Source organism: Callorhinus ursinus, unplaced genomic scaffold (assembly GCF_003265705.2).
Source record: "Callorhinus ursinus isolate GAN/ISIS: 27379988/994484 unplaced genomic scaffold, GSC_fseal_2.0 scaffold25, whole genome shotgun sequence".
Classification (NCBI taxonomy): Eukaryota; Metazoa; Chordata; class Mammalia; order Carnivora; family Otariidae; genus Callorhinus; species Callorhinus ursinus.
This window is the reverse complement of record NW_027397087.1, coordinates 9,703,814-9,723,512: the sequence shown is the minus strand read 5'-3', so window position 1 is coordinate 9,723,512 and position 19,699 is coordinate 9,703,814. Positions and strand designations below refer to the sequence as shown.

At 37.9% G+C, this 19,699-nt stretch overlaps 1 protein-coding gene across 9 annotated transcripts in view; it reads left to right on the top strand.

Annotated features, from left to right (window-relative positions):
- The window catches only part of TTBK2 (tau tubulin kinase 2), a 150,155-nt gene that overhangs the window by 48,949 nt on the left and 81,507 nt on the right, over nucleotides 1–19,699 (top strand). For 2 of the 9 annotated variants that reach the window (XM_073876885.1, XM_073876886.1), the window contains exons 2-3: nucleotides 3,967–4,029; nucleotides 5,447–5,558. The exons of 6 other annotated variants lie outside the window; for them this stretch is intronic. The gene's annotated coding sequence lies outside the window, so the exon portion shown is untranslated. The remainder of the gene's footprint in view (nucleotides 1–3,966; nucleotides 4,030–5,446; nucleotides 5,559–19,699) is intronic. One more of the 9 variants, XM_025884002.2, reaches the window with a different exon arrangement.

Here is a 19,699-nt window from a genome sequence, read left to right as displayed (position 1 = left end):
TGAATTACCAGACAATTAGGGAATCTTGAGGTGGGGGTATTTGGAGATACATCAAAATATGACAGATATTACTTTGCCTATGAGAGCTTTGTTGATGATCAGGGATTTTGCAAAACCATTAACTTGCATCTGTGGGAGCCTAGAAAGTCTGAGCCACTTATCCTTCAAAAAAGAAAAAAAAAAGGAATGCTGTGAGAATATATTAGAGGTAGTTTATGTTAAACATTAGGAAAATTTGGGACATCTGTATAATTGAAAAAGTGAAATAATAAGGCTCTGGAAACCCCTCAGGTGACCAGTTTTAAGAATGGATTAGAGAACTCATTGGAGAGGAAGCCCATGCTCAGAGTTTTACTTTAACTAATAGACTTTACTTTTGTAGCACTGTTTTAGGTTTACAGAAAAATTGAACAGAAAATACAGAGTTCCCATATTCCCCCTCCCCATCTACAGTTTCCCCTGTTATTAACATACTGTGTTAGTGGAATATGTTTGTTATAATTGGTGAAGTCAATATTGATACATTATTATTAACTAAAGTCTATAATTTACATTAGGATACTCCTTTTTTTTTTAATAACATAAGCACAGCAGTTTTAAACACCTAACAAAATTATTTCTCAATGCCATCTAAAATCTAGCCATTGTTTAATTTCTCCCATTGTCTTGAAAATATCCTATTGTTCTGTCTTTGAGGCATGTTGAGACCTTGTCAGCACTCATGGTGGGGTAGGGAAGCAACTAATGAATGAGGAGGACTCGTGGCAGGGGGGGGCATGCTTTGACTATTGACTGTAGCATTGACCAGTGGGAAGTGGCAGAAGTATAATATATAGAGAAACAACTTGGTGGTTGATACAAAAAAGTGACACCTGAGGAGTCAGGACCACCTCCACCACCTACTGCCCCTGTGAACCTACTCAGCCCAAATTCCCGAGGGTAATATGGGACCATTAATACACAAATTATAGGGGGTTGTGAGAATGAAGTGATAAATGTCAAGTGTTTAGCACAATGCCCTCAATAAATGTTAGATTGATTGAAAACAATATCCTGTTGTTGACTTGTTCAAATCAAGATTCACATACACTGTAGGCCCATTGCATTTGGTTGACTTATCTCTTAAGTCTCTTAATCTATGAGATTTCCACACTTCCTCCCTCATCCTCTCTGCCCCCTCCCCTTTTTTTTGGCCTTGCCATTTATTTGTTGAAGAAATGAAGTTCTTAGTTTGATAGAAGAGTCCAGATTCTGGATTTGGCTAATTGCGTACTTGGGGTGTCTTTTAACATGTTTCTCTAGCCTCTGTGTTTCCTGTGAACGGGTAGTAGATGTAGAGCCTTGATGAGATTCATATTGTTGTTACTGCTGTTGTTTTTAGGAAGAGTACATGGTCTAGATCTGTTATTTCCATAGGGTTGGCGAAATTGTGATTTTTCTGATTCTTTTATTCCTTCCAAATTTCTGAACTGGAATTATTCTACCAAGTAGAACTTTATTTCATCAGCTGTTTGTTTCCCCTGAAGTATAGTTACTGTAAGAGGGGCAGTATAAAGACTTGATTTTTCTTCCCTCTTATTTACCGATTCTCAGAAGAATGAGTTTTGTGCCATATATGACCAGTGAATTTGTTTTTGTTTTTGTTTTCAGTATCACTATGAAGTCATGGATTTTTATGTATTTTATTTCAACTCATTGTAGTCATTGTTATTTTGATGCTCAAATTTTCATGTATTTGACTAGTGGGAGACTCCAGTGTTCTTTGATATCATATTTCCTTTTTGGCACAGTCCATATTTCAGACTTTCCTTGAGTTTTCTCTGTGTCATTGTTGGAATCAGGAACTCTGTTTCTCCAAGAAGCCCTGTTTCCTTTCATTGAGAAATAATTGAGACCACAGTATGGGCACAGGGCACTAACTGTTATTGGGCCAACACATTTCTCTCAATAGGTTTTAATAACTACTAGATTTTGTCTGGTTTCTTCTTCTTCTTCTTCTTTTTTTAAAGATTTTATGTATTTAGCAGGGCAGCACAAGCAGGGGGAGCAGCAGAGGGAGAGGGAGAAGCAGGCTCCTGGCTGAGCAGGGACCCTGATGCAGGGCTCGATCCCAGGACCCTGGGATCATGACCTGAGCTGAAGACAGATGGCTCAACCAGCTGAGCCACCCAGGCACCCCTATCTGGTTTATTCTTATGTGTACTTTTCAATTGTTTGAATTGTTTATTTTTAAAATATATTTTTTAAGATTTTATTTGTTTATTTGACAGAGACACAGCGAGAGGGAACACAAGCAGGGGGAGTGGGAGAGGGAGAAGCAGGCCTCCCGCCGAGCAGGGAGCCCGATGCGGGGCTCGATCCCAGGACCCTGGGATCATGACCTGAGCTGAAGGCAGACGCTTAATGACTGAGCCACCCAGGCACCCTGAATTGTTTATTTTTAAAAATACACTTGTGTTCTCTTTTAAATTGCAAGCCACTTAAAGAATTACATACATTTAAACTTGATATTTATATTATGCTTAGTGGCAAAATGATAGCACAAAGTAGTAAAGAATATAATGAGGGATAAGGGGTTATCCCTAACCTTTTAGTCCCAGCGTTCAACTGCTATGCTTTCCCATAAAAGCAGTTATTAGAGATCTCCTGACACCCTTTCATGGAACAGATGAACCTTGATGAGGGCAAGCACTTTGTAGTAACTTTCATAGACAGTCTTCCATACTGGATAGACCAGTAGTCTAATCCAAAATGACATATGTCTCATTCTTTTGATTGGGGAGAGGTAGTAGTTGTACTTTGCAGCAGTAGCTAGAGACTTCAAGCAGGAAGGCGGAACAGTTGCAGTTGCTCCTTTTTTAAAGATTTTATTTATTTATTTGAGAGAGAGAGTACAAGCAGGGGGAGCTGGAGAGGGAGAAGCAGGCTCCCCACTGAGCAGAAAGCCCAACATGGGGCTCGATCCCAGGATCCTGGGATCATGACCTGAACTGAAGGCAGACACTTAACCAACTGAGCCACCCAGGAGCCCATGCCTTCGCTCTTCTGTACTGATGACACTTTTCCCAATTCTCAGTTTGTGTTTTGAAGTTTTCCTTTAGTCTTTTATAAACCTGTCATTTGTCCTTTGGTTTATTTCAACTTGTACATTATTTTTCTCTAAAGTAATTTTTTGCTTGCCTTGGGTTAAAGTTCATCTGTTCCATCAAAGGTGTGTTAGGAGATCTCTGAGAACTTTATCTGTTCAGTGTGTTTATTTTAACATTCTCTACTTGAAAGATTTAACATTACCTGCTAGCTTGGGGATTTGTCTATTCATTACTTTGTTTGGATTTAGGAAAATGATGTATAGGAAATAGAATAGGTCTAGGTTATCTTAAGGAGCAGAGATCCATTTCCTTGAAAGAGATTATAATGTATATATATATATGTGTGTCTTTGTATACACATATACACATATATTTATATGTGCTTTATAAGCACAACGAAAGTCTGGAATCATACAGAGCTCAAGAAGCCACTGAGAATGGTTATGTTTGGGTATTGGCATTAGGGAGACCAGGAAAGAAAAGGATCTTTTAATGTTTCCCTTTATGCCCTTCGGTGCTTAAGAAATTGAAAAGAATCACACAAACATTTCTTTTATAACAAAAATGTATAATGATAATAACAAATATCTTCAAAATCCATTCTTACTCTTTATCTTCTATTTAAATTTCTGAGTACTTGAAAATACATGGTAAATTAGTGAAATGTAGTATACATAGTATAATATAATAAAAAAGCTGTTTTGTGTTGTGAACTTACTTTATAAATGGTTAGTAATATTTGTAGGGAAATCTGTAGCAGTGTTTGAGTGCTGACTCTATGCCAGAAAATGGGTTACTGAATGCTAGGCTCCTTCATACTTACCTTGTTTTAATGTATCAAGTTCATGTGTAAGACCTCCCTCTACTTTTTTTACAGCCCTTTTTAACGGTGTAAATATACACGGTAAAAGATTTAAAAATCAGGAGAATAAAGTGAAAAGTAAGTTTGCTTTCTCTTAGCCCCCCACTCTCCTCCAAAACTAACCACTGTTACTGGTTTCTTGTGTTTTTTTCTGGAAACATTCAATACATATTATGTCATCTATCTATTTTTACACACACATATATAATGATATGATATATATTTTATATATGTAAATCATATGGAATCATAATCATGTATAAAATCATATGATTACATATGATGATTATGTGCATGCATATGTATGTGAAACTTCCCTCTCTCCCATATCCCTCAACAACATGTGCAATCACACTATATGTGTATATATATATTTGTTCTGAAACTTGATGTGACCCCTAAGATTCACACAGTAAGACTCATATTTTACATACCTTTATGTTCTGTAGCGGGAGTGATTGTTCAAACATACCAGTTGATCATATCACTCCCAACATTTGCTAAAACACTTCAGGCTCTTCCTTTTCTCAGGTAAAGTCCAGCCACCTTAACCTGGCATACAAGACCTTGAATTGATTCCTGCCTGCTTTGCTAGCCTCTTTACTGGAAACTGTTGACTTACATTTGGAGTGTTGGTTATCCTGAACTTTTTTCAGTTTCTTTCTTTTTTTTTTTTTTTTAAGATTTTATTTATTTAGGGCGCCTGGGTGGCTCAGATGGTTAAGCGTCTGCCTTCGGCTCAGGTCATGATCCCAGGATCGAGTCCCGCATCGGGCTCCCTGCTTCTTGGGAGCCTGCTTCTCCCTCTGCCTCTCTCTGTCTCTTTCTCTCTGTCTCTCATGAATAAATAAATAAAATCTTAAAAAAAAAAGATTTTATTTATTTATTTAACAGAGAGACACAGCAAGAGAGGGAACACCAGCACGGGGAGTGGGAGAGGGAGAAGCAGGCTTCCCGCTGAACAAGGAGCCCGACGTGGGGCTCGATCCCAGAACCCTGGGATCATGACCTAAGCCGAAGGCAGATGCTTAATGACTGAGCCACCCAGGCATCACCTTTTTTCAGTTTCTTAAACAGTTTATGGCCTCTCATCTGCAGTCTACTTCCTCTCTCTCGTACTTTGTATAACTGCTACTTTTTTTTCTTCTTTTAAAAAACTTATAACAGTCCTAGTATTTATAAAAGTCCACAGGTAAAATAAGATTTAAATAAAGCAAAGTACAGTTAAAAACTTCACTTTTTTCCTAAGCATATAATACTCAAAAGAATATATGCTTAAAAAATGTTATCCTACTGGCTTGCTTGTTCCCTTTTCCACAATAAGGTTAGTACAGGATTTGCTTATTTTTAATTTTTAATTTTGTGTAGTCAAAGTTATATAAATAGTTTCAATAATCAGTTCGACAAAGTGTGTTATGAAAAACAGTAGTCCAGGTTCTGGTTCCAGATAAGATGGAGTAAGCACACTTCACCCTGTCTCTCCCACTGAATGCAGCTATAAAACCTGGACAGAATGCTTGGAGTGGCTATTTGAGGACTCTGAAAAATAAATAGTAGGAGGCAGATTGGGGAAGAAGACCAGAATTCAAAGTACCACTGAACCGGCGGTGAGTTTACCATTTTTTTTCTTCCAGTATGCCCCAGCCTGAACTTAATGTGTCCTGAAACTTGGAAATGAGCGTTATTAACACGGACAGAAAAAGCAGAAGCCCTCTGGTTCTGACTCAAGGAGCCGAAAGGGATCTCCTAATGTTCAGAGAAAGTGTGGCAATCCCACATCCTTCTTTTTTTTCCTTTTCTTCAATTTCTTGCACCCCAGGCCTCAACCAGTCCTTGGCAGAAGCTGCAGTGGCCTCAGTGGGGGCAGGCAGGAGCCTAAATCTCAGAGGGAGGGGAACCTTTCTCCCAGATTGGAGGAGATTTGGTGTCAAGAGATCATGCAGCAAATCCCATTGCTTTTCTTCTCCCTCTGCTCTTCTGTTGCTTGGCCCTGATGTGGGCGCAGTCATGGGACGTACATTGCAGAGTGGGGTTAATGAAGCCCCAGCTTTCTGCTGGAAGGCTGGAAAAGGGGAGCCTCAGGGAGCCAAAAGATTGCAAGAGAATGAGGAGCTTGGGAAACTGACTACTTAAAGTTGCCTATGGACTTATGAGCTGACTTCCAAGCTGTACATGCATGAGTCTGATTCCTAAACAGCATACAGAAACATCGAGGACTGAATTATGGGATAGACCACCCCTAACCCCCAAACTGGACACTGCGTGGGACAGTTATGAAACACATTCAGTATGACCGCAAAGGGTTTGCAAACTGAATTGTAATTGGAAATACAACCCACAGAAGGCTGATCAGAACTTGAAATGTGAACCCAACTAGGTCAGTTACTGGCTAAAACAAACACACCAACATTCTCAGTGGGACTTAAATAAGATCCAGAGTGCCATAATATTCCAAGTGTCCAGAATACAATCTGGAACTACTCAGTTTAAAAAGGAACTAGAAAAATTGAATTCACATAGGAAAAGGCAGTGAACAGATGGTGATGCCAAGATCACACAGATATTAAAATTATCTGAAAAATAGTTGTAAAATCAGCTATTATGACCATGTTCAAGGATTGAATGGGAAGATAGAAAGTCTCAGCAAAGAAATAGAAGATGTGAAGAACTAAATGGAGATTTTAGAACTAAGAAATACAATGATGGAAATGAAAACTCATTAAAGGGGTCAGTAGCGGAGTAGACATGACAATGAAAAAGTCTGTGCACTTGAAAATAGATAAACAGAAATTATCCAATTTGAATAACAGGGAAAAGGTTAAAAATAAAGAAGTATACAGCCTCAGGGACCTATGAAACTATGATAAGGTCTTATATTTGTGTCATCAGAGACCCAGAATGAGAAGAGAATGAGTGTGGTCCATCAAAAATACTTGAAGAAATAATGGCACAGAGATTGAAAAGGAAGAAATAAAAGTACCCCTATTTGCAGATGGCATAATCATCTTATGTAGAAAATCCTAAGCAATCCACAAAAAAATTTCTAGAGTAAATGAGTTTTAGCAAGTGATTCATGGTCAGCTCACAAAAAACAATCATATTTCTATATACTAGTGATAAACAGTTGAAAACTGAATTAAAGGTATTTACAATAGCGTCCCCAAAATGAAACACTTAGACATAAATGCAACAAAATATGTATAGGATCTCTATGCTGAGAATTATAGAACGCTGATTTAAAAAAATCAAAGGAGATTTAAGTAAATGGAGAAACATGTATTTATGAATGAAGAATCACAATAGTAAAGATGTTGATTTTCCCCAAATTGATCTATAGATTTAATGCAGTACTGATAAAAACAATCCCAACAGCACTGCTTCTGTTATAAACTGATTCTAAAATTTCTTTACAAAAGCAAAGGGCCGAGAATAGCCAAAACAATTTTTTTAAAGATTTTATTTATTTATTTGAGAGAGAGAGAATGAGGGGAGGTGCAGAGAGAGAGGGAGAAGCAGATGCCCCGCTGAGCAGGGAGTCCAATGTGGGGCTCAATCCTAGGACCCTAGGATCATAACTTGAGCTGAAGGCAGACGCTTAACCGATGGAGCCACCCAAGCACCCCCAAAACAATTTTGAAAAAGAAAAATGTTGGAAAAAATCAAACTACATGATTTAAAAAAACAGCATGAAGCTATCATAATCAAGACTGTGGTATTGGCAAAGGGAAAGACATGTAGATCAATGAAAAAGAATAGAGATTACATAAATAGGCCCACACAAATATGGCCAGTAATTTTTTACAAAGTGGCAAAATGGAAAAAGAATCTTTTCAATAAGTGGTGTTAGAACAATTGGATATCCACATACAAAAATAATGAACCTTGATCTAAACTACACATATTTATAAAAATGAATTTAAAATGTACCACACATCTAAATTTGAAATATAAAACTGTACAGCTTTTAGAAGAATACATAGGAGAAAATCTTTGTGACCTGAATGTAGACAAGAAGTTATTCACATCACACCAAAGGAATGATTCATAAAAGAAGAATTGATGAATTGGACTTCATCAAATTACAACCATTGCTTGCAAAGACACTGTTAAGAGAATTAAAGGCAGAGTATAGGCTGGAAGAAAATATTTGCAAATCACATACCTGCAAAGGACTTATATTTGGAATATGTAAAGAACTCTGAAAACTCAATGGTAAGAAAACAAGCCACTTAAAAATGTTTAATAGGCTTTGGCAAAGAGGATATAGAGTCGCACATCGGCTCGTGAAAAGATGTTTAGCATAACTAGCCATTAGGGGAATGCAAATTAAATGCAAATGGTGAGCTACCACTGTCCATCCATTAGAATGGCTTAAATTAAAACTGATGACAGTACCAAGTGCTGCGGAGGATGTGGAGCAACTGGAACCCTCACATATTGCTGGTGGGGATGCAAAATGATTCAGTTCCTCTGGAAAACAATTAATTAAGCATATACTTATGATATGTCAAATATGGATTTACTGTGTGATCCAGCAACCCTACCCCTAGGCATTTACCCTTGAGAAATGAAAATTTGTGTTCATGTATTTATATCAGCTTTATTCTTACTTGCCAAAAATGTATACTTCAGAAAGTGAATGGATAAATCAAGGGTTGTATATCCATACAGTGGAATATTATTTGGCAATAAAAAAGGATGAACTACTGATTTGCACAACTCTTGATTTCCTCTTCTTAGGGAAGTCTCTCCAGGGACCTCCTAGTCAGCTCTAGTCCAGCTTGGTATTTTGTCTATTCACAAGTATCATCCTTGGATCACCTTTCAGTGTCTTCCTGGGGATTCTCTTTGATTCTCTTTTATATTGTATGCCTTGTTGAATCCCTTTTTCTTTTTTGTTTAGTCTCATTTTAGTAAATCACCTCTTCTAATAGTTTCCTGAGTAAAGGATGCACAGGAGGTATGTCTTTGAGACCTCTCTTGGAAGTCTGAAAGTGTTGTGTTTTTTTTTTTTAATTTTTTTTTTTTTATTTGGGAGAGACAGAGTGAGAGAGAGAGAGCACAAGCAGGGGGAGTGGCAGGCAGAGGCAGAGGGAGAAGCTGACTCCCTCCCAGAGGGAGCCTGATGCGGGACTTGATCCCAGCACCCTGGGATCAAGATCCGGGCCGAAAGTAGATGCTTAACCAACTGAGCCACCCAGGTGCCCCAGTCTGAAAGTGTTTTTATCCTACCCTCATGTTTAAATGAAAAACTGGCTGGATATAGAATTCTGGATTGAAAATAATTTTACTTCCAAAATTTGTCTTCATATTACCTTATGGCGGCTGAGAAGTGTAATTCTGTTATGATTCATGTTACTTTGGAAATGTCTAATTTTTTCTCTTTTCCCCCAGGGTTTTGCAATTTCATGATGATATACCATAGTATGGGTGTGTTTTCATCTAACGTGCCTGTCTTTGTCTTTTATTGAAACTTGTGATTTGAAGGTTTTTCTCAGGAAGGTTTTTCTCGGGAAGTGTTGATGATTTCCACCCGCTTAATTTTTTACCCCTTCTTCTCTGCAACACCTGCTATGCAGATATTGGGCTTCTTGGAATGGTTCCCCAGTTCTTGATCTTTTCTCTCCTATTTTTGCATACATTTGTTCATACATTTTTGTAATAGCCAAGTACATTTTTTGAATAGATAGGGTGATGAAATTGTGTTCATTTTTTTTCGTTCTAACCACAAAAACCTGATAGTTTTCAATTGGCCATTGTGATAGGATAGTTTTGTTTAAATGATATAATTCCCTGTGATGGTTAGCTAGAGTGAAGAGCTTGGAAACTTCCTTTGCCTTTGTCTCCTGGTGAGCTACTAGAACCTAAGGAATCATTAGATGGGCGTCCTCATGAAAGCTAAGAGGAGCCTTTGTTCCTTAAACTTCTTGGCTCGATTTTTTTTCCTGGGAACTTGGTTTAGAGGATTCAGCATTCTTTTTGTTTTCCATCAAGTTAACTCAGTCAAGTTCCAAGCTCTATGCTCTAAGCATTCTGATTCACCTCACTGCTGATTTCTCACAGTGCTTATTCTTTGTTCTTAGAAGCTATCATTTGATCTTATATTGTCATATTATCTTACAGTAAGTTCATTTCTTTCAAAAAGATAGTAAATTCTTTGAGGACAGGACTTATGTCTTATATTTTTCTGTCTTCCTTGGTATAACTATTTCATGAGCTGTTATTGTTAGATTGGGTGTGGTTTGTCTGTTTGGTGGTGGTGTGAGTGGGTAAATAAGAGGAATAAATGATAGATGGGTGAGGAAGCTAAGACTGGTTTTGTTGTGTCCTTAGCAGTACAGTAGTCCAGCTTTGCAGAATCTCCCAGTATTTGCTAGTTTGCCATTGACCTGGAATTTGTTGAGTTCCAGATCATCCCCATTAGTGGGTTAGGGATATTTTTAGCTAGCTTTTCACTTACTAAATGGCTTTTTTTATTTAAAAAGGAAAATAATCGATGCCTCTTTCTGATTGTTTTACTTTTTTCTGGCATATAAAAATCATATAAAATAACATATTTGCCTTTTGTGTGACATTGTTATGCATTAATATTTAATGCTGGGATATAGGCCACCATACCATCACTTGTCACATCTTTTTAAACTCTTGGATTGAAAGCAGGGGTAGTAGATGATCATTTGAAACTGTAAGAACAAAAAGATTCATTAGGTTATATGCATTTATTTAATTTTTTTATTTTTAGTTTTTAAAAGATTTATTTATATAAGAGAGACAGTATGAGTTCGGGGGGAGGGAAAGGGAGAGAGAGAATCCTCAAGCAGACTTCTCACTGAGCACAGAGCCTGACGTGGTGCTCAAATCCCAGGACTCTGAGATCATGACCTGAGCTGAAACCAATAGTCGGCCGCCTAACTGACTGAGCCACCCAGGCACTCCATATGCGTGTATTTTAGAGTACAGCTTATCTATTCCTTTAAAAAAAGATTTTGGACAGTAAGGAAGCGTTTATCATTATGTGTGTCAGATGAATAAAAATCCTTTTTCCTCACACAATTAAAATCTGTGTTTAACTAGCAAGATGCTACCTTGCCTATAATATCTGTAGATATTATCTACCTATCTAAATTAAGTCTACTTCTTATTGTCTTTTTTGAGTGGAGATATCACTGATTATTTCTTTTTTGCACAGTTTGGTGACAGACCACAAACATTCCCTATTGGTTTAGATTATTCAAGAGCTAGAAGATAAAAGAGAAAGCCTTAGTGGTGGTATTTGGAGTGATGGGTAAAAATTTGGTTTGTATGTTCACGATTCCTTTATTTATTTATTTTAAAGATTTTTATTTATTTGTGTGAGAGAGAGAGCGCACACAAGCAGGGATGCTGTAGGGAGAGGGCGAAGCAGGACCCCCACTGAGCAAAGAGCCCGATGCAGGACTTGATCCCAGGACCCTGGGATCATGACCTGAGCTGAAGGCAGACACTCAACCAAGTGAGCTACCCAGGTGTCCCATCAGGATTCCTTTAATCTTTAAAAGGATTTCTTTAACATAAGAGACACATAAGCAGGGAGTTAAAATTGATTTGTTGTATATTTGCATACTGTGTTTTCTTGAGGGCAACAATCTATGACTCTTAGTGATCAGGGCTACCTTGCTGACTTTCTTCTTTCTCTACTTCCATCTTTGCACCAGACTTGATCACTCTTACTCAACTCCAGGAAACTTATTTTAATAGTCTTGTTTATTTTTTTCCCTCAGGGCGTTGCTAGGTGACTAACTTGCTGATACCTGAAAATCTAATCCTGAGTTTTAATTGGTTGATATTACTTCCTACAGGGATATTTAGATTTGAGGGTTGTATTTGATTTGAGGAAATGAGGTTGAGGGGAGTAATGTGAGCAAAAAACAAAGTAGCACATTTTCATAGGAGAATAAAAAAACAAACTGACTTCATCAGAGTGTATGATATATGTTGAAGAACTGAAGGAAATGAAGTTTGGTAAGTAATGTAGAATGAATCGTGAATTCCAGGTTCACCATTTTATTTCATTTATTTTTCCAGAAAGTAAATTAAAAAAATTTTAATTCCAGTATAATTAACATACAGTGTTATATTAGGTGGGTGTATAATATAATGATTAAACATTTATATACATTACTCAGTGCTTATCACCTGTTTCACCCATCCCGCTGTCCACCTCTTCTCTGGGTAACCAGTTTGTTCTCCATAGTTAAGAATCTGTTTTTTGTTTGTCTCTTTTTTTCTTTGTTTTGTTTCTTAAATTCCATGTATGAGTGATATAATATGGTAATTGTCTTTCTCTGACTGCTTTTGCTTAGCATTATACCCTCTAGATCCATCCATGTTGTTGCAAATGGCAGGATTTTATTCTTGTTTATGTCTGAGTGATATTCCATCACACACACACACACACACACACACACACGCACATCACATCACATCACATCTTCTTTTTCTATTCATCTATTTTTAAAAATTTTTTTTATTAACGTGCAATATATTATTTGTTTCAGAGGTACAGGTCTGTGAATCATCAGGCTTAGACAATTCACAGCACTGACCATTGTCCCCAATGTCCATCACCCAGCCACCCCATCCCTCCTACCCACCTCCACTCCAGCAACCCTCTGTTTCCTGAGATTAAGAGTCTCTTATGGTTTGTCTCCCTCTCCGGTTTCATCTTGTTTCATTTTTCCCTACCTTCCCCTACGATCCTCTGTCTTGTTTCTCAGATTCTTCATATCAGTGAGATCATATGAGACTTGTCTTTCTCTGATTGACTTATTTCGCTTAGCATAATACCCTCTAGTTCCATCCATGTCATTGCAAATGGTTAGATTTCATTTTTTTGATGACTTCATAATATTCCATTATACACACACACACACACACACACACACACACACACACACACCCCACATCTTTATCCATTCATCTGTTGATGGACATCTAGGCTCTTTCCATAGTTTGGCTATTGTGGACATTGCTGCTACAAACATTGGGGTGCAGGTGCCCCTTCAGATCACTACATTTGTATCTTTGGGGTAAATACCCAGTAGTGCAATTTTCAACTTTTTGAGCAACCTCCATACTGTTTTCCAGAGTGGCTGCACCAGCTTGCATTCCCACCAGCCGTGTAGGAGGATTCCCCTTTCTCCACATCCTCGCCAACATCTGTCATTTCCTGAGTGGTTAATGTTAGCCATTCTGACTGGTGAGAAGTGGTATCTCATTGAGGTTTTGATTTGTATTTCCCTGATACCAAGTGATGTTGAGCACTTTTTCATGTGTCTGTTGGCCATTTGGTTGTCTTTGCAGAAATGTCCGTTCATGACTTCTGCCCATTTCTTGATTGGATCATTTGTTCTTTGGGTATTGAGTTTGTAAGTTCTTTATAGATTTTGGATACTAGCCCTTTATCTGATATGTCATTTGCAAATATCTTCTCCCATTCTGTCAGTTGTCTTTTGGTTTTGTTGACTATTTCCTTTGCTGTGCAAAAGCTTTTTACCTTGATGAAGTCCCAATAGTTCATTTTTGCCCTTGCTTCTCTTGTCTTTGGCAATGTTTCTAGGAAGAAGTTGCTGCGGCTGAGGTCGAAGAAGTTGCTGCCTGTGTTCTCCTCAAGAATTTTGATGGATTCCTGTCTCACATTTAGGTCTTTCATCCATTTTGAGTCTATTTTTGTGTGTGGTGTAAGGAAATGGTCGAGTTTCATTCTTCTGCATGTGGCTGTCCAATTTTCCCAACACCATTTGTTGAAGAGATTTTCTTTTTTCCATTGGACATTCTTTCCTGCTTTGTCAAAGATTAGTTGACCATAGAGTTGAGGGTCCATTTCTGGGCTCTCTATTCTGTTCCATTGATCTAAGTGTCTGTTTTTGTGCCAGTACCATACTGTCTTGATGATGACAGCTTTGTAATAGAGCTTGAAGTCCGGAATTGTGATGCCCCCAGCTTTGCTTTTCTTTTTCAACATTCCTCTGGCTATTCGGGGTCTTTTCTGGTTCCATACAAATTTTTCCTTGAAAGAAATTGATGGTATTTTGATAGGGATTGCATTAAATGTGTAGATTGCTCTAGGTAGCATAGACATTTTGACAATATTTGTTCTTCCAGTCCATGGAAGAACGTTTTTCCATTTCTTTGTGTCTTTCTCAGTTTCTTTCAGGAGTATTTTATAGTTTTCTCAGTACAGATCCTTTGCCTCTTTGGTTAGATTTATTCCTAGGTATCTCATGGTTTTGTGTGCAATTGTAAATGGGACCGACTCCTTAATTTCTCTTTCTTCTGTCTTGTTAGTGTATAGAAATGCAACTGATTTCTGTGTGTTGATTTTATATCCTGCTACTTTACTGAATTCCTGTATGAGTCCTAGCAGTTTTGGGGTGGAGTCTTTTGGGTTTTCCACATATAGTATCATATCATCTGCAAAGAGTGAAAGTTTGACTTCTTCTTTGCCGATTCAGATGCCTTTTATTTCTTTTTGTTGTCTGATTGCTGTGGCTAGGACTTCTAGTACTATGTTGAATAGCAGTGGTGATAGTGGACATCCCTGCTGTGTTCCTGACCTTAGTTTTTCCCCACTGAGAATGATATTCGCAGTGGGTTTTTCATAGATGGCTTTTATGAAATCGAGGTATGTACCCTCTATCCCTACACTCTGAAGAGTTTTAATCAAGACAGGATGCTGTACTTTGTCAAATGCTTTTTCTGCATCTATTGAGAGGATCATATGGTTCTTGTTCTTTCTTTTATTAATGTATTGTATCACATTGATTGATTTGCTGATGTTGAACCAACCTTGCAGCCGAGGAATAAATCCCACTTGGTTGTGGTGAATAATCCTTTTAATGGACTGTTGTATCCTATTGGCTAGTATTTTGGTGAGAATTTTTGCATCCATGTTGATGGGGTCTTTGGTTTTGGGATCAAGGTAATGCTGGCCTCATAAAATGAGTTTGGAAGTTTTCCTTCCATATCTATTCTTTGAAACAGCTTCAGAAGCAAAGGTATTAATTCTTCTTGAAATGTTTGGTAGAATTCCCCTTGGAAGCCATCTGGCCCTTGTCTCTTGTTTGTTGGGAGATTTTTGATGACTGCTTCAATTTCCTTAGTGGTTATGGGTCTGTTCAGGTTTTTTGTTTCTTCCTGGTTCAGTTTTGGTAGTTTATATGTCTCTAGGAATGCAGCCATTTCTTCCAGATTATCTAATTTGCTGGCATATAGTTGCTCATACTATGTTCTCATAGTTGTTTGTATTTCTTTGGTTTTGGTTGTCATCTCTCCTCTTTCATTCATGATTTTATTTATTTGGGTCATTTCTCTTTTCTTTTTGATAAGTCTGGCCAGGGGTTTATCAATCTTGTTAATTCTTTCATGGAACCAGCTCTTAGTTTCATTGATCTGTTCTGCTGTTCTTTTGGTTTGTATTTCATTGATTTCTGCTCTGATCTTTATTATTTCTCTTCTCCTGCTGAGTTTAGGCTTTATTTGCTGTTTTTTCTCCAGCTCCTTTAGGTGTAGGGTTAGGTTGTGTATTTGAGACCTTTCTTGTTTCTTGAGAAAGTCTTGTATTGCTATATACTTTCCTCTTAGTACTGCCTTTGCTGCATCCCAAAGATTTTGAACATATGTGTTTTCATTTTCATTTGTTTCCATTATTTTTTTTAATTCTTCTTTAATTTCCTGGTTGACCCATTCATTCTTTAGTAGGATGCTTTTTAGCCACCATGAATTTGAGTTCTTTCCAACTTTCCTCTTGTGATTGAGTGCAAGTTCAAAGCATTGTGGTCCGAAAATATGCAGGGAATGATCCCAGTCTTTTGGTCCTGGTTGAGACCTGATTTGTGACCCAGGGTGTGATCTATTCTGGAGAATATTCCATGTGCACTAGAGAAGAATGTGTATTCTGTTGCTTTGGGATGGAATGTTCTAAATATATCTGTGAAGTCCATCTGGTCCAGTGTGTCATTTATTTATTTATTTTTTTAAAAAGATTTTATTTATTTATTTAATTTATTTAATTAATTTATTTTATTTATTTATCTGACAGGGACAGAACGAGAGAGGGAACACAAGCAGGGGGTAATGGGAGAGGGAAAAGCAGGCTTCCGCTGGGTGGACCCTGGGATCATGACCTGAGCCGAAGGCTGACACCCAACAACTGAGTCACCGAGGTGCCCCCAGTGTGTCATTTAAAGCCATTATTTCCTTGTTGATCTTTTGCTTAGCTGATCTGTCCATTTGAGTAAGGGGTGTGTTAAAGTCCCCTACTATTATTGTATTGTTGTTGATGTATTTCTTTGATTTTGTTATTAACTGGCTTATATAATTGGCTGCTCCATGTTTGGGGCATAGATATTTACAATTGTTCGATATTCTTGTTGGATAGACCCTTTAACTATGATGTAGCGTACTTCCTCTTCTCTTACTATGGTCTTTGGTTTAAAATCTAAGTTGTCTGATATAAGAATTGCCACCCCAACTTTCTTTTGATGTCCATTAGCATGGTAAATCGTTTTCCACCCCCTACTTTAAATCTGGAGGTGTCTTTGGGTCTAAAATGATTCTCTTGCAGACAGCATGTCGATGGGTCTTGTTTTTTTAATCCAATCTGATACCCTGTGTCTTTTGACTGGGGCATTTAGCCCATTTACATTCAGGATAACTATTGAAAGATATGAATTTAGTGCGATTGTATTGCCTGTAAGGTGACTGTTACTGTGTATTGTCTATATTCCTTTCTGGTCTATTTTACTTTTAGGCTCTCTCTTTGCTTAGAGGACCCCTTTCAGTAGTTCTTGTAGGGTTCTATTCATCTATTGATGGACACTTGGGTTGCTGCCATTATTTGGCTATGGTAAATAAAGCAGTAAACTTTGGGGTGCATACATCTTTTTGAATTAGTGTTTTTGTATTCTTTGGGTAAATACACAGTGGTGAAATTACTGGATTGTAGGATAGTTCTATTTTTAATTTTTTGAGGAACCTTCATACCATTTTCCATAACTTTGCATTCCCACAAACAGTGCAAGAGGGTTCCTTTTTTTCCACATTTTCGCCAACACTTGTTTCATGTGTTGTTGATTTTAGGCATTCTGACAAGTGTGAAGTGATATCTCATTATGGTTTTGATTTGCATTTCTGTGATGGTTAGTGACATTGAGCATATTTTCATGTGTCTGTGGGCCATCTGTATGTCTTTGGAGAAATGTCTGCTTATGTTTCTGACCATTTTTAATTGAATTATTTGCTTTTTTTGTTTTTGGTATTGAGCTGTATAAATTCTTTATATATTTTGAGGGTGCTTTGTGGCTTAGTCGTTCAAGCATCTGCCTTTGGCTCAGGTCTTGTTCCCAGGGTCCTGAGATCGAGTCCCAAGTGGGGCTCCCTGCTCAGCAGGGAGTCTGCTTCTCCTTCTCCCCCTACCCCCCCCACATGCACTCTCTTTTTTTTCTCTCTCTAGCTCATTCTGTCTCTCTTAAATAAATCTTTAAAAACTTCTGTATATATTTTGCGTACTAACCCCTTATTGGATATATCATTTGCAAATACTTCTCCCATTCAGTAGGTTGTCTTAGTTTTGTTGATGGTTTCCTTTGCTGTGCAGAGCTTTTAACTTTGATGTAGTCCTAATAGTTTATTTTTGCTTTTGTTTCCCTTGCCTTAGGAGACATACCTAGAAAAATGTTACTATGGCCAGTGTCAGAGAAGTTACTGCCTGTGATCTGTTCTAGGATTTTTAAGGTTTCAGGTCTCACATTTAGGTCTCTAATCCATTTTGAGTTCATTTTTGTGTATGATGTAAGAATGTGGTCCCGTTTCATTCTTGTGCATTTAGCTGTCCAGTTTTCCCAGCACCATTTGTTGAAGAGACTGTCCTTTTCCCATTGCATATTCTTACCTCCTTTGTCACAGTTTAATTGACCATATAATCATGGGTTTACTTCGGGCTCTCTGTTCTGTTCTCTTGATCTATGTGTCTGTTTTTATGTGAGTACCATACTGTTTTGATTACTATAGCTTTGTAGTATAGCTTGACATCTGGGTTTATGATACCTCCAGTTTTGTTCTACTTTCTCAGTATTGCTTTGGCTATTCCGTGTCTTTTATGGTTCCATAAAAATTTTAGGATTATTTGTTCTACTTCTGTGGAAAATGCTGTTGGTATTTTAATAGGGATTGCATTAAATCTGTAGTTTGCTTTGGGTATTTTGGACATTTTAACAATAATTGTTCTCCCAATCCACGAGCATGGAATATCTTTTCATTTGTTTATGTCATCTTCAATATCTTTTATCCGTGTTTTATAGTTTTCAAAGTACTGGTCTTTCATCTCCTTGGCTGAGTTTATTCCTAGGTGTTTTATTATTTTTGGCACAATTGTAAACGGGATTGTTTTCTTAATTTTTCTTTTTTGCTTCTTCGTTATTAGTATATAGAAATGCTATGGATTTCTTTATACTGGTTTTGTATTCTGAGACCTTACTGAATTCATTCATCATTTTTAGTAGTTTAGTGGAGAAATCCAGGTTCACCATTTTATTTTTTTATTTTTAAAGATTTTATTTATTTATTTGACAGAGAGAGACACAGAGAGAGAGGGAACACAAGCAGGGGGAGTGGGAGAGGGAGAAGCAGGCTCCCTGCTGAGCAGCGAGCCTGATGCGGGGCTCGATCCCAGGACCCTGAGATCACGACCCGAGCCGAAGGCAGACGCTTAACGACTGAGCCACCCAGGTGCCCCTGGGTTCACCATTTTAATGGTATTTCTGTAGGCATTATTGTTTATGGTTTCTTAATTAGACAAATGACATGATAAAAACAGTATTTTGGGAGGAGATTATCTTATGAATAGTGTGTGGCCAGTGACATTATGGGACATGTTTGGCCTGAAGTACAGTCAGATGTGACAGAATGGATGGGGTCCAGAAGAGACACTGCAAGTTGAGCTTGTCAATAGATAATAGGTGGTAATTCATTAAAGGAGTCATCGTCAGGGGAGTTCAGTAGGATGTTTATAAAAGATAAGTGAGCACAGGACAAGGCAAACTCATGCTTATCATTCTAAGGTAGACATTTGGCCCTGGGGAGGGGGGTGGGGAAAGGGGCAGTAGAGTGGAGAAGAAGGGGCAAATGACCTTAGCCCTAGAAAGTACAGAGTACTAGATAGTTTATGAATGGTTGTTTTCATTCTCCCTTCTTACCTTCTTAGATGCCTGGTAAATATGAACCACCAGGCGAGGAGCTAGGGATATAAAGAGGGCATGGTCTTTGTCCTCAGGGGTTCATAATCAAGTCAAACTGACACTGAGAATGAATAATGACATTATAGAATGATAAGTTATAAGAAAAATGTATAAAATATATAAGAAAGAAGAATGTAAGGGCGCCTGGGTGCTCATTCGGTTAAGCATCTGCCTTTGGCTTAGGTCATGATCCCAGGGTCCTGTGATTGAGACCTGCATTGGGCTCTGTGCTCAGCGGGGAACCACCTTCTCCCTTTCCCTCTGCCTGCTGCTCCCCCTGCATGTGTGTGCTCTCTCGCTTTCTTTCAAATAAATAAATAAAATCTAAAAAAAAAAAAAAAGAGGAATGTATAAAAAGATCCATAGGAGCATTGATAAGGGAACAAAAGGGAAATTAGGCAGAAGCTCAGTTGTCAGAACCAAGGAGTTAGGTAAGGACAAGACTAGCAGAAAGGATGAATGACATCTAGAGT